Source organism: Leopardus geoffroyi, chromosome C1, assembly GCF_018350155.1.
Source record: "Leopardus geoffroyi isolate Oge1 chromosome C1, O.geoffroyi_Oge1_pat1.0, whole genome shotgun sequence".
Classification (NCBI taxonomy): Eukaryota; Metazoa; Chordata; class Mammalia; order Carnivora; family Felidae; genus Leopardus; species Leopardus geoffroyi.
Window position 1 is genome coordinate 126812043 of NC_059328.1, and position 12604 is coordinate 126824646.

The window sequence follows — 12604 nt, forward strand, 5'->3', positions numbered from 1 at the left end:
ACATATGAAACATCTACCAACGAAGGTTGTTAGCGGCTCAGCTCTCAGGGTTTGTATTTGGGGGCTGGCACCTTCTGACCAGTACATAACAAAATTTCAGATTCCCAGAAGAAAAGCTGGTGTTCAACATAAACCACATTGTGTAGTTTAAGCACAGTAACTCTTATTGAAGAGTTTTTTGAGAACCTTCTCCAAATCCAAATTCCTAGGTGCCTGCCAAAGGTCAGCCTTGCAAGCAGGCCATTCTAAGGATAGTAGTCACAGGCCTGCTGTTTATTCTTTTCTGTAGTTTGTTTCATTATCTAGGGTAGAGCCTAACTATAATTCTGATGACTAGCATGAAACATTTACTTACTGTAGAAAACTTAATGTGTATTGTTGGAAATTAAATTGAAATAAAATGTTGATCTCAGTTACATGATAACATCATAACTCATCATATCTAAATTATAAATGTGATGGATTAATATAAGAGGTACATCACACTTAAAAGGTCTTTATCTCATTTTGGTAGGGGTGGTATTGAAGCATACCACTACCAAAATGTCTCAAGTATGAGTGTATGGTCAAGAAAGGACACCTAGGTAAAATACATTTATATACTGGTTTTATGTTTGTCTGTTGGCATGAGTTGGTCCCTTGATTTTTTATTGAAGAATTTCAATAAAGGGGAAAATGATAATTTCTTTGCTTCTTTTTTTCTTCATTTCAGTGTGATTACTATAGCAAGTAGACTATGTAACTTGCTTAAAAAAAAAAGAAAACTAATTGCAAATGCAAATAAATTGGATATTGTTTCATAAATATGCCTTTCATTTTAGTGTGAACTTTTAAAAACTGAATTTAAACAAGTATAAGAGGAATTTAATAAATTGCCATTTAATGTAATCAATCCAGATTCTCTTCGGATCTTTTAAAATGTGAATATATACATTTAAAATGGCAAAAGACCAGAAGGCAGCATGGTGTCATAGAACATGATTTTGCATGTACTCACTCATTCACCTCATTTACCATTAATTGAACACCTACTGTTTGGGCAGACAGTGAATTAGACATACTTACGTTGAATTTCTAGCTCAAGTACTTATTTTCAGTTTTGGGCAATTTTTCTGAGTTGGTTTCTATGTTTGTAAAGACAGAGTAATAAATAATATGTACCTTTAAGAATAATTGTGATGATTTAGTAAGATAGTGGTACATAATGTGTTTATCAAAATTTGAATGCTGTTATAAAATCTCTGTTCAACCTTTTTTTTTTTTTTTGCTTCTAGATAGACATGTATTTTGAGGGAGCACTGTATGACCCATACAGTTTGACAACTGGTCCCCCCCAAGTCATGTCCATTCCATAGGCAAAATATATTCATTCTGATCAACTGTTTAATATTTATTTCCTAAAATTGTGTTTGACACATAGTTTATAGTTTAAAAATAATTATTGAATGAGTGAGTGAAACCTTTCTATGTATTAATGCAGTACATGTTAGTGATCTATTTCTTTTTATATATTAATGAAAATCTCTTGTTAGTTTTTTTAACCTTTACATTTACTTTAAAAAAATTTTAGTTAAAATTAGTATATAGTTAAATTAACTTTTTTTTGATGAATAGTTCATTGAACTTCAACACATATATATAGGGTTTTGTTTGTTTTAAATGTGTATTTATTTATTTTGAGAGAGATAGGTACAGCACAAGCAGGGAAGGGGCAGAGAGACAGAGAGAGAGACAGGGCAGTGTCAGCACAGAGCCTGACATGGGGCTTGATCTCATGAACTATGAGATCATGACCTGAGCCCAAACTAAGTTAGATGCTTAACCAACCCTGTCACACACATGTTCCTATGTATAGGTTTCTTAAAACTACCGCCACAATCAGAATATAGAACAGTTCTGTAACTTCCCAAAAAACTCTTCTTGTCCATTATAATTTCCTGCAATCACTGATATATTTTTAGTTTTGATAGTTTTTTCCTTTTAAGAATGTCATAGAGATGGAATTATGTAGTAACTATTTGAGACTAGTTTCTTTTACTCAACATAATGCTTTTGAGATCCTTTGAAGTAATTCTGTATCAATAGTTTGTTCCTTTTTATTGCTGAGCAGTATTCTGTTGTCTGGATATATACTGGTTTGTTTATTCATTCACTCCTTGAATGACATTAGGGTTGTTTTTAGGTTTGGGCATTTATATTTATTATTTTTAAAGTTTATTTTTGAGAGAGAGAGAGAGAGAGAGAGAGAGTTTGTGAGCAGGGGAGGGGCAGAGAGAGAGAGGGAGAGAGAGAATCTCAAGCAAGCTTTGTGCTGTCAGCACAGATCCCAGTGTGGGGCCCGATCTCACGAACTGTGAGATCATGACCTGAGCTGAAATCAAGAGTCAGATGTTTGAGCCACCCAGGCACCTCTAGGTTTAGGCATTTAGAATAGAGCTGTTATAAATATTTGTGAACAGATTTTTGTATAAAAGTACATTTTTAGTTCACTGGGATAAATGCCTAGGGTGAGATTGCTAGTCATATGGTAGGTGCATATTTTTAACTTTATAAGAAGTGGCCAAAATATACTATTGGGACTGCATCAAAATAAAAAGCTTCTGCACTGTGAAGGAAACAGCCAACAAAACTAAAAGGAAACACTCAGAATGGGAGATGGTATTTGCAAATGACATATTTGATAAAGATTAGTATAAAAAATATATAAAAAGCTGGTACAACTCAACACCCAAAAAATAAATATCCTAATTAAAAAATGTGCAGACATGAACAGACATTTCTCCAAAGACACCCAGGTAACCAACAGACACATGAAAAGATACTCAACATCAAGGAAATGTAAATCAAAACTACAATGAGAATATCCTCTCATGCCTGTCCGAACGTCTAAAGTCAAAAACACAAGAAACAGTAAGTGTTGGTGAGGATATGGAGAAATAAGGAATCCTCTTGCACTTTTGGTGGGGATGTAAACTGGTTCAGCCACTGTGGAGTACAGTAGGGGGTTCCTCAAAAGGTTAAAAATAGAACTACCCTACAATCCAGTAATCACACTATTGGGTATTTACCCCCTAAAAATAGAAACACTAATTCAAAGGGATGGATACATGCACCCTTATGTTTATAACGGCATTATTTACAATAGCTAAGATATGAAAGCAGCCCAAGTGTCCATTGATAGAAGAACGGATAAAGAAGATATGGTGTGTGTGGTGCACACACACAGACACTGGAATTATTCAACCATAAAAAAGAATGAAACCTTGCCATTTGCAACAACATAGATGGAGAGAGAGAGGATATAATGCTAAGTGAAATAAGAAAGACAAATACCATATGATTTCACTCATCGAATTTAAGAAACAAAACAAATGAGCAAAGGGGAAAAAAAACATAAAAACCGAAAAACAGATGCTTGATTATAGAGAACAAACCAATGGTTACCAGAGGTGGGTGGGAGGATGGATGAAATAGGTGATGGGGATTCAGGAGTGCTTTTGTCATGATGAGCACTGGGTGACGTACGGAATTGTTGAATCACTATACACCTGAAACTAGTATAACATTGTATGTTAACTATACTGTAATTAAAATAAAAACTTAATTTAAAAAAAGGAAAAACAGAAATGGCCAAACTGATTTCCCGAGGGACTGAACAATTCTGCATTCCCACCAGCAATGTATGAGTGTTTTAGTTGCTCTACATCTTCATCAACACTCAATGTCAGTATTTTTTATTTTAGATGTATTCTAATAGATGTATTGTCCTATCAGTTTATCAGTATTTTACTTTATGGGTCATGTTTCATGCTGTGTTTAAGAACTCTTTGCCCCAGGGTACAGAGGTTTCTGCTACTTAAAAAACAAAACAGAACTTGGGGCGCCTGGGTGGCTCAGTCGGTTGAGCGTCCGGCTTCGGCTCAGGTCACGATCTCGCGGTCCGTGAGTTCGAGCCCCGCGTCAGGCTCTGGGCTGATGGCTCAGAGCCTGGAGCCTGCTTCCGATTCTGTGTGTGTCTCTCTCTCTCTGCCCCTCCCCCATTCATGCTCTGTCTCTCTCTGTCTCAAAAATAAATAAAAAAAAACATTAAAAAAAATTTAAAAAAAAAACAAAAAACAAAAACAAAGAAAACTTCAAAACAATTTTGATTTTTTTCAATTTACAGAAAGTTGCAAAGATAGTACAGACTGATCTGCTATACCTTCAACCAGTTTCCCTTACTGTTAATAGCTTATATCACCATGATACGTGTGTCAGAACTGAGAAACTAACATTTCTCCCTTGTTATTAGTTAAACTTCATTTAACTAGTTTTTCCACTGAAGTTGTTTTAGGATCCAGGCATTTAGTCATCATGTCTCCTTAGTTTGTTTAGTCTCTGGTCTTTGAAAACATCTGTATTTCCTTAATTTTTATCTTCTTTACAGATTTAAGGAGTTTGGGTCAGGTATTTTGTTAAATGTCCTTCAGTTTGGGTGTGTCTCTTTTTGTTATGGTTATACTTGGGTTGTGGGATTTTGGAAAGAATACCACAGAGGTGAATTGCCATTTTCATCACATCGTATCAGAAGGACATGCTATCAATATGACTTAATCGCTAGTGATGTTAACTTTACCATGTGGCTAATCCTGTGTTTTATTCTAAAACTTTTACAGTTTGTATGTATATCTGTTACCGATTTCAAGTTAATTTTTGTGTAAGGTATGAGGTTTAGGTCAGGGTTCCTTTTTTGCAAATGAATGTTCATTTGTTCCAATATCATTTGTTGAAAAGAGCTTCCTTTTTCTATTGACTGACTTTTGCACCTTTGTCAAATACCATTTGGCCGTATTTATGTGGGTATATGTCTGGATGCTCTTGGTTTCTCTAGTTTTATTGTTATAAGTCTTGAAATTAGTGTGACTTTACAACTTTATTCTTCCTTTGCAAAGTTGTTTTGGCTTTTCTAGCTCCTTTGCTTTTCCATTTACGTTTTAGAATTGGTTTATCTATATCTACAAAAAGTTTTGCTGGAATTTTTATTGTAATTGCCTTAAATCTTTAGACAGTTTAGGGAAAGCTGATATCTCTGCTATGCTGACTCTTTCATTTGATGAACATAGTCTCTCCAGTTATTTAGGTCTTCTTTGATTTCTTTCATCGGTGTCTTACTGTTTTCAGCATATTGATCCTGTATGTTTTGTTAGATTTTTTCCCCCAAGTTTTTATTTAAATTCCAGTTAATTAACATATGTTGTAACAGTAGTTTCAGGAGTAGAATTTAACGATTAATCAGTAACATACAACACCCAGTACTCATCACAGGTGCTGTCCTTAATACCCATCACCCATCTAGCCCACCTCCCCTCCAGCAGTTATCTATGGTTAAGAGTCTAGTTTATGGTTTGCCTCTTTTTTTCCCCTTATGTTCATCTGTTTTGTTTCTTAAATTCTACATATGAGTAAAATCATATGGTATTTGTCTTTCCCTGACTTACTTCGCTTAGCATTATACACTCTAGCTCCATCCAAGTCTTTGCAAGTGGTAAGATTTCATTCTTAATGATGGCTGAGTAATATTCCTGTGTGTGTGTGTGTGTGTGTGTGTGTGTGTGTGTGTGTATGTGTGTATGTATCTATATCTATATATATCTATATCTCCCACATCTTCTTTATCCATTCATCAGTTGATGGAAATTTGAGTTCTTTCCATAATTTAGCTTTTGTTGATAATGGTGCTATAAACATTGAGGTGCATGTGTCTCTTCAAATCAGTATTTTTGTATCCTTTGGGTAAACACCTGGTAGTTCAATTGCTGGATTGTAGGATAGGTTCTATTTTTAACTTTTTGAGGAGCCGCCATATTGTTTTTCAGAGTGGCTGTACTAGTTCACATTTCCACCAGCAGTGTGAGAAGGTCCTCCTTTTTCCACATCCTCACCAACATCTGTTGTTTTCTTTGTTGTTAATTTTAGTCATTTAGACATGTGTGAGGTGATGCCTCATTGTAATTTTTCATTAGTATTTCCCTGATATGAGTGATGTTGAGAATATTTTCACATGTCTGTTAGCCATCTGTATGTCTTCTTTGGCAAATTGTCTACTCATGTCTTCTGCCCATTTCTTTTTTTTTTTTTTATTTTATTTAAATCCAAGTTAGTTAACATATAATAATGTTTTCAGGAATAGAATTTACTGATTTATCACTTACATATAATACCCAGTGCACATCCCAACACCCAGTGCTCATTAATGTGGAAGTGCCCTCCTTAATGTCCATCACCCATTTAGCCCATCCCCCCACCCAACACCCCACCAGCAACCCTGAGTTCTCTGTATTTAAGAGTCTCTTATGGTTTGTGTCTCTCTCTGTTTTTATCTTATTTTTGCTTCCCTTCCCCTATGTTTATGTTTTGTTTCTTAAATTCCACATATGAGTGAAATCATGATGTTTGTCTTTCTCTGACTGGCTTACTTTGCTTAGCATAATACATTCTAGTTCCATCCATGTTGTTGCAAATGGTAAGATTTCATTCTTTAAAAATTTTTTTTTTTAACTTTTATTCATTTTTGAGAGAGGGAAGGGAGACAGAGCATGACTGGGGGAGGGTCAGAGAGCGAGAGGGAGACATAAAATCTGAAGCAGGCTCCAGGCTCTGAGCTGTCAGCACAGAGCCTGACGTGGGGCTTGAACCTATGCACTGTGAGATCATGACCTGAGCTGAAGTCGTACAATTAACCGAATAAGCCATCCAGGCACCCCTAATTCTTTTAGACCACCGAGTAATATTCCAGTGTGTATGTATGTGTACATACATACATACATAACCACATCATCTTTATCCATTCATCAGTTGATGGACATTTGGGCTCCTTTCATAATTTGGCTATTGTCATTGGTGCTACTGTAAAATTGGACTGCATGTGCCCCTTCAAATCAGCACTCCTGTATCCTTTGGATAAATACCTGGTAGTACAATTGCTGGGTCAGAGGGTAGTTGTATTTTTTATTTTTTGAGGAGCCTCCATACTGTTCTCCAGAGTGGCTGCACCAGTTTGCATTCCTACCAGCAGTGCCAAAGGGGTTCCTCTTTCTCTGCATCCTTGCCAACATCTGTTGTCTGAGTTGTTCATTTTAGCCATTCTGACAGGTATGAGGTGGTATCTCATTGTGGTTTTGATTTGTATTTCTCTGATGATGAGTGATGTTGAGCATTTTGTCATATGTCTGTTAGCTATCTGGATGTCCTCTTTGGAAAAGTGTCTTTTGCCCATTTATTCACTGGGTTATTTGTTTTTTGGGTGTTGGGTTTGATAAGTTCTTTATAGATTTTGGATACTAACCCTTTATTGGGTATGTCATTGGCAAATACCTTCTTCCAGTTCAAAGGTTGCCTTTTAGTTTTGCTGATTGTTTCCTTTGCTGTGAAGAAGCTTTTATCTTGATGAAGTCCCAGTAGTTCATTTTTGCTTTTGTTTCCCTTTCTTCAGGAGACGTATCTAAGTAAAGTTTCCACGGCTGATGTCAGAGAGGTTGATGCCTGTGTTCTCTAGGATTTTGATGTTCTTCTATCTCACATTTAGGTCTTTCATCCCTTTTGGAATAATTTTTGGGTATAGTATAAGAAAGTGGTCCAGTTTCATTCTTTTGTGTGTTGTTGTCCAGTTTTCCCAGCACCATTTGTTGAAGAGACTGTCTTTTTTCCGCTGAATATTCTTTCCTGCTTTGTCAAAGATTTGTTGACATATAGTTTTGGGAAATCCAAATCCATTTCTGGATTTTCTATTCCATTCTTTGATCTATGTATCTGTTTTTCTGCCAGTACCATACTGTCTTGATCACTACAGCTTGGTCATGTAACTTGAAGTTTGGAATTGTGAAGCTTCCAGCTTTCTTTTCTTTCTCAAGATTGCTTTGGCCATTTAGGGTCTTTTGTGGTTCTGGACAAATTTTAGGATTGTTTGTTTTAGTGCTGTGAAAAATGTTGGTGTTTTGATAGGGATTGCATTAAATGTGTAGATTGCTTTGGATAGCAAAGACATTTCAAGAGTATTTGTTCTTCTAATCCATTAGAATGGAATGTTTTACCATTTCTTTGTGTCATTTTCAGTTTCTTCCATAAGTGTTGTATGGCTTTCAGAGTACACATCTTTACCTCTTTGGTTAGGTTTATTCCTAGGTATCTTCCGGTTTTTGGTGCAGTTGTATATGGGATCAATTCTGTGATTTCTCTTACTGCTGCTTCATTATTAGTGTTTAGAAATGCAACAGATTTCTGTACGTTGATTTTGTATCCTGCAACTTTACTAAATTCGTGTATCAGTTCTATTAGTATTATGTCATCTGCAAATAATGAAAGTCATTATAATCAGAGTATTATGTCATCTGCAAATAATGAAAGATTGACTTCTTCCTTGCCAATTTGGATGCTTTTGATTTCTTTGTGTTACCTGACGGTTGAGACTAGGACTTCCAGTAATTTATTAACTAACAATGGTGAGAATAGGCATCCCTGTCTTGTACTTGACCGGAGAGGAAAAAATTCTCCAGTTTTCCCCATTGAGGATTATATTAGCTGTGGGTTTTTTGTATATGGCCCTTATGATGTTGAAGTGTGTTCTCTTTATCCTTAACTTTGTGGAGGGTTTTTATTAAGAATGGATGCTGTACTTTAACAAATGGCTTTTTCTGCATCTGTTGAGAGGATTTATGGTTCTTATCCTTTTTTTTTTTTTTTTTATTAATGTGGTATAGCATGTTGATTGATTTGTGAATATTGAACTACCTTTGCAGCCCAGGAAGAAATCCCACTTTATCATGGTGAATGATTTTTTAATGTACTGTTGGACTCAATTTGCTAATATTTTGTTTAGAATTTTTGCATCCATGTTCATCAGGGATATTGGCCTGTAATTCTCTTTTTTAGTGGGGTCTTTGTCTGGTTTTGGAATCAAGGTAATGTTGGCCTCAGAATGAGATGGAAAGTTTTTCTTCCGTTTCTATTGTTGGAACAGTTTGAGAATAGGTACTAACTCTTCTTTAAATGTTTGGTAGAATTCTTTCGGAAGCCATCTGGCCCTGGAGTTTTCTTTGTTGGGAGATTTTTGATTACTAATTCAAATTCTCTGCTGGTTATGAGTCTGTTCAGGTTTTCTTTTTTTTTTTTTTTTTTTTTTTCAATGTTTATTTATTTTTGGGACAGAGAGAGACAGAGCATGAACGGGGGAGGGGCAGAGAGAGAGGGAGACACAGAATCGGAAACAGGCTCCAGGCTCTGAGCCATCAGCCCAGAGCCTGACGCGGGGCTCAAACTCACGGACCGCGAGATCGTGACCTGGTTGAAGTCGGACGCTTAACCGACTGTGCCACCCAGGCGCCCCCTGTTCAGGTTTTCTATTTCTTCCTATTTCAGTTTTGGGAGGTTATATATTTCTAGGAATTTATCCATTTCTTGAAAATTGCCCTGTTCATTGACATATAATTTTTCATAATATTTTCTAATAATTGTTTGTATTTCTGTAGTGTTGGTTGTGATCTCTTCTTTCTTATTTGTGATTTTATTTATTGGGGTCCTTTCTCTTTGTTTTTGAAAAATATGACTCGGGGTTTTTATCAATTTTATTAATTCTTTCAGAGAACCAGCTCCTGGTTTCTTTGATCTGTTGTACGGTTTTTGTTTTCTTTTGTTTGATTTGTTTTGTTTCTATGACATTTATTTCTGCTCTATTCTTTATTATTTTCTTTATTCTGCTGGCTTTAGGCTTCATTTGTTTTTCTTTTTCTAGCTCCTTTAGGAGTAAGGTTAGGTTGCATATTTGAGATCTTGCTTGTTTCTTGAAGTAGACCTGTATTGCTGTATACTTTCCTCTTATTACTGCTTTTGCTGTGTCTCAAAGGTTTTGGACCATCGTGTTTTCATTATTGTATGTTTCCATGTTTGTTTGTTTGTTTTTTATTCTTTGATTTCCTGGTTAACCCATTCTTTCTTTAGTAGGACATTCTTTAACCTCCATGTATTTGTGGTCTTTCCAAATATTTTCTTGTGGTTGATTTCAAGTTTCACAGTGTTGTAGTTGGAAAACATGCATGGCATAATCTCAGTCTTTTTGTACTGGTTGAGACCTGATTTGTGACCTGGTGTGTGATCTGTTCTGGAGAATGTCCCTTGTGCACTCAAAAAGAATGTGTAGTCTGTTGCTTTAGGATGAAATTTTTGAATATGTCTGTTAAGTCCATCTGGCCCCGTGTGTCATTCAAAGCCATTGTTTCCTTGTTGATCTGCTTAGATGATCTGTCCACTGATGTAAGTGAGGTGTTAAAGTTCCCTACTCTTATTTTATTATTATCAATGAGTTCCTTTATGTTTGTTATTTATTGTTTTATATATTTGGGTGCTGTTAGGTTGGGGACATAAACATTTACAATTGTTAGATCTTGTTGGGTAGACCCCTTTGTTATGATATTGTGCTTTTCTTCATCCCTTGCTGTAGTCTTTGGTTTAAAATCTAGTTTGTCTGGGGTGCCTGGGTGACTCAGTCGGTTAAGCATCTGACTTCAGCTGAGGTCATGATCTCACAGTTTGTGGGTTCGAGCCCTGTGTTGGGCTCTGTGCTGACAGCTCAGAGCCTGGAACCTGCTTCGGAATCTGTGTCTCCCTTTCTCTCTGCCTCTCCCCTGTTGGTGCTCTGTCTCACTTGGTCTCTCCAAAATAAACATTAAAAAAACTTAAAATTTTTAAAAATAAATCTAGTTTGTCTGATATGAGTATGGCTACTCCAGCTTTCTTTTGATGTCCATTAACATGATAAATGGTTCTCCATCCCCTCACTTTCAATCTGCAGGTGTCTTTAGGTCTATAATGAGTATCTTGTAAGCAGCATAAAGATGGGTCTTGTTTTTTAATCCATTCTGACACCTTATGTCTTTTGATTGGAGCATTTAGTCCATTTATATTAAGAGTGATTGTTGATAGATAGTAATTTAGTGCCATTTTATTGTTTTTTTGTTGTTTCTGGAGATTTTATGTGTTCTTTTCTAATCTTTGGTGCTTTTGGTCTGTCTTTCCCACTCAAAGAGTTCCCTTTATGTAAAAAAAATTTTTTTTAATGTTCACTTTTGAGAGAGAGAGAGCGCGCAGCACATGAGTGCATGTGTGAGCAGGAGAGAGGCAGAGAGAGAGAGAAGGAGGCACAGAATCCAAAGCAGGATCCAGGCTCTGAGCTCTCAGCACAGAGCCCAATGTGTAGCTCGAACTCACTAACAGCGAGATCATCACCAGAGCCAAAGTTGGACACTTAACTCCCTGAGCCACCCAGGCACCCCCAAAGAATTCCCTTGCGGGGCTGATTTAGTGGTCATGAACTCCTTTAGTTTATGTTTATCTCGGAAACTCTCTATCTCTCTTTCTGTTCTGAATGGCTGCCTTGCTGGATAGTTTTCTTGGCTGCATATTTTTCTCATTCAGCACATGGGTAACTGGCCTGCCAAGTTTCTGTGGAGAGATCTGTTGCTAACCTTATTTTTAAAAACTTTCCTTGTAAGTTAGGAACTTCTTTTGTCTTGCTGCTCTTAGGACTTTTTTCTTTATCTCTGGTTTTGCAGATTTATGCTATGTCTTGATGTTGGCCTGCTTTTATTGATGTTGATGGGAGTTCTCAGTGCCTCCTGGATTTGTATGCTGGTATTTTTCTTTTCTTCTTTTCAGCTTCATTATTTTCCATAATTTTATCTTCTGTATCACTTATGCATTCCTCTGCTTCTTCCATCGTGTGGTCCTTATATCTAGTTGGTTTTGAATCTCAATTATTGCACTTTTCATTTCAGCCTGACTAGTTTTTAGGTCTTTTATCTCTGAGGTAAGGGACTCTGGTGTCTTCTGTGTTTTGTTAAGCCCCGCTAGTATCTTTATGTTGTTTTAAATCCTGGATCAGGCATATTACTTGTATCCGTTTTGATGAGATCCCTGGCCATGATCCCTGTGTCCATATTCTGTGTGTTAGATCTCTGTCTTCTTCTGTGTGTTAGGAAAGCTTGTTATGTTTCTTGCTCCAGAGAGTAATGGCTCTATGAAGAGGTCTTATACTGTCCAGGGCCTGGCATTTCAGGGAAGTGTCTCTGGTGTATGCTGTGTGCACTGTGCTGCAGTGTTTTGGCTGCTCTTTCCCTAGGTCAGTCCTCTGCAGAGTTTCTCCTTGCATGCAGTAGGGAGTGCTTGGACTTTGGCTAGAGTATGGCAAGTTTTAACTAGGCATGTTCTGTTGTGCTTGTTAAAAGAGACCTGATGCTTTTCCCACTAGAGCTGAAGTTTTACAGAACTCTGGAGTCAGTAGACATACAGGAGGTTTGTGCTGGTCTTCTGAGGGCAGGGGTCACTGCTCTGGTTCTCAGGAACACTTGCCCAAGAAAAGCAGCACCTGTAGAGTGCAGGGGAGTGGGTCTTGATGTAAATAGTTTAGGTGCTGCCACTGTTGGTACTGTCTGCTTACTGAGGTTAGTTTATGCTGAGGTCCAGGAGTGAGAAATGGCGCCAGCCCTCTCCCTTATCCCTGAGAGCGGAGTTCCTGCTCACTGCTATTCAGGAAGCCCGCCCAGATGGCAAGCAATCTCCCCTTGTGTGTCCCAAG

The 12604-nt window shown here is 37.0% G+C and overlaps 1 protein-coding gene across 5 annotated transcripts in view; it reads left to right on the plus strand.

The window, feature by feature from the left end:
* RAB3GAP1 (RAB3 GTPase activating protein catalytic subunit 1) overlaps positions 1-12604 on the plus strand; it is a 114942-nt gene that overhangs the window by 26529 nt on the left and 75809 nt on the right. The window lies entirely within an intron of this gene.